Source organism: Nanorana parkeri, unplaced genomic scaffold (genome assembly GCF_000935625.1).
Source record: "Nanorana parkeri isolate BGI_ZX_2015 unplaced genomic scaffold, ASM93562v1 scaffold558, whole genome shotgun sequence".
NCBI lineage: Eukaryota > Metazoa > Chordata > Amphibia > Anura > Dicroglossidae > Nanorana > Nanorana parkeri.
The window spans coordinates 463665-466455 of NW_017306826.1; the positions used below are offsets into that span (position 1 = coordinate 463665).

The window sequence follows — 2791 nt, forward strand, 5'->3', positions numbered from 1 at the left end:
TGGGAGAGAGAGGAGTGAGAGAGAGAGGGGGGAGGGAGAGAGGGGAGGGGGAGCTCCTCCTCATGATCAAGGAGAGAGAAGGGGGACGTCCTCCAACCACTCTCTTAACAGCAAAGACTCTTTTGCCGATATCAGACATCCCTTTGTCCTGCATGTCTATACTTTTTCTACAATACCAGAGAAGATCTCAGAATTTGCAGGCAGGAGACCCCTAAATTAGTAAGTGGTTTGAAGTCCTCAATTAAAAAGCTCATAGATACATATATAATAGGACATAGTAGACACCCAGAGTAGGCAATCCAATAAAATGCCCTGGTACTCCACACAAATATAGCACCAAGAAAAGTAAAAACCGCGCTGTAATAAAACAGCTCTTGAATGAATCCAAAATTCTCTTGAAAGACCTCTGAGTGCCTACTATGTCCTATGATATATTGCATTGACTGCTGGTGAAAAAAGAATTATGGAACAAGTAGTATTGTGAAACTGTTCCCTTTTAGTGCCACAAGCAGTCATGAGGTTTCTGTTTTCAAAGGCAGTTTCTGTAAGTACATATATAAGTAGTTAATATGCAGCTTCTGCATAAAGTGTTTGTTTTATGGGCAATTGTAGCAATAACTCAGTCTGTTCTTTTATATTCTATAATTTGCATTTAACGCTCCCTAGAAATGTGCTATGTAGCAGAATGTAAACTAAGAAACAGGTCTAATATTTCCAGGTTAGTAATTACTTCTGCATCGCTGTATTCCAGCTATGTAAGAGCTCTACGCTAATCTGCTGACGTACATAATTCTCCATATTGTGTAATGTTCAGGAACAAACAGCCTTCAGAAAAAGGAATGAAGCACTTCCACATGTGTCTCTGATTAAGAAATGTATACGATAAATGTGCAGAAGAAGGTGATAAGTGGCCCAGTACATTATCCAGAGCTGCTCAGTTCATTCTGCCATGCACTGTACCTTAAACTCACACATGCATCCTTGACAGATGTCACTTAACAGGCAACTATATGCCAGCATTGGGTAACTACTCAATTTCTATTTTAAAAGGGAAATATCAGCCAGCTGTTTAGACCCCTAATATTTCCCTGAAGCCCCCCAACAGTAAAAACATTTTAAAAATATACATAAAAATAAATAATAATACAAAATAATACAAAATGCAAAAACACATCAAGGAGGCGTGGCACATGACATCACATGATGCTGATCGTGCGCGGCGTTGGGTGACGTCAACCTTTGTTGGGAGGGGAGCACATTTTTTTGTTCTTGCCTCGGGCGCAAAAGGAGCTAGCTACGGCTCTGCCTGTCCCATTCATTCCAACTGTGTTTTACAAGCAGCACCTTCTTCTGCTATTCTGCTCGGTACCTCTGTGGTCCCGAGCAGAATAGAAAAACAGTTAAGAAAAATAGAAAAAAAAATTGAAAACGATTGAAATGATGGCAGATAGCTGCTGCCGTCAGAATAATAAAAAAAAAAAAGTCAGCATAGGAATGCATAGCTAGATTCCTATTGGCTATTTCAATTTGCAATATCCAATAGCAAGCTGGCTATAGCACCCACCCTCTGCTGCTGTCAATCACTAGAAGGGGACGTGATGGAGAACTTCAGGTCCCCTCTGCTGATTGACCCCTCTGCTGATTGACAGCAGCAGTGGGCGGGTGCAATAGCTAGTTTGCTATTGGCTATTGCAAAGTGAAATAGCCAATAGGAATGTAGCTGTGCATTCCTATGCTTTTTTTTTCCTGACTGACGGCGCCGGCGGCTCCAATGTCAGAAGGAAAAAGAAACAAACGATCGAGCAGAGTAAACCTTTCCAGAAGAAAGTGTATCTCTCCTGGCCGGGAGCCGCTATCTGATAGCGGGAGACTCCTAGAGCGTCCGGGAGAGTAGTGAATAGCCCGTACAGCAGCCCTTCGGTTCTACTAAACAGAAGGGGTCCTGGGGCCGAAGCTAGCCGAAGGATCAGCCGAAGCTACGGCTAGATCATTTGGCAGCTTTGTGAATAGACCCCATAATATTATATAACAATACACATGGTAACATTTAGAATATATTGTACAACATTATATATAACACGGTAAAGAGTTACTTCTACGAAACAGCTTACAGTCCAAAATCTCTAATTAAAAGCTAAATAAGAGACCAGTTGATGTAGGAAAAATCAGTTGGCATAGTAAATGGAACATACCACGCCCAACAAAACATTGAGATGCATCAGTACTATGAAACAAGCAGTTACATTAGAATTACGGTGAATTTTATTACAACACAAGGCAGTATTTCATCCCATATAAGGCTCTTTGTGTGTTTATGGGAATGCCCTGCTAGTTGCTGTTTGTGTTTTTTATTTTGTAGGCCGCTGTTCCAGATTCAGTTGGACTGCACAATGCATTAAGCAAAAACAGAAGGCAGCTGGCAAGCCTATCTTTAAAGTACAAGGCAAGCCAAGTGGAACACTTCATAGGGGTTAACTCAGTACTTCTTCACCAGCATTCCAGCTTTCATTGAACCTAACAAGTGATATGAAGAAATCTTTATAAAAGAGTAAGTATGTAACAATCCCTTAGTGGCACAGAGCAGTGAAGTGTACACATTCGTCGTGAATATTACACTGTTTTACACCCAAGTTAAGTGATTTACACGTAGAGAACCATGAGCTGATTATAGTATGTCAGACTGCTTGTATACACAGTACATCTGATTTTACAGTCAAGTAAGTAAAACAACATATTTTCAAACATGAGATATTTGCTTGCCTTGATTACATTTCCATGCCTAACATAACAA

At 40.6% G+C, this 2791-nt stretch overlaps 1 protein-coding gene across 2 annotated transcripts in view; it reads right to left on the bottom strand.

The window, feature by feature from the left end:
• Positions 1 to 2791, bottom strand: part of GLIS3 (GLIS family zinc finger 3) — a 303011-nt gene that overhangs the window by 38763 nt on the left and 261457 nt on the right. The gene's annotated exons all lie outside the window — the stretch shown is intronic.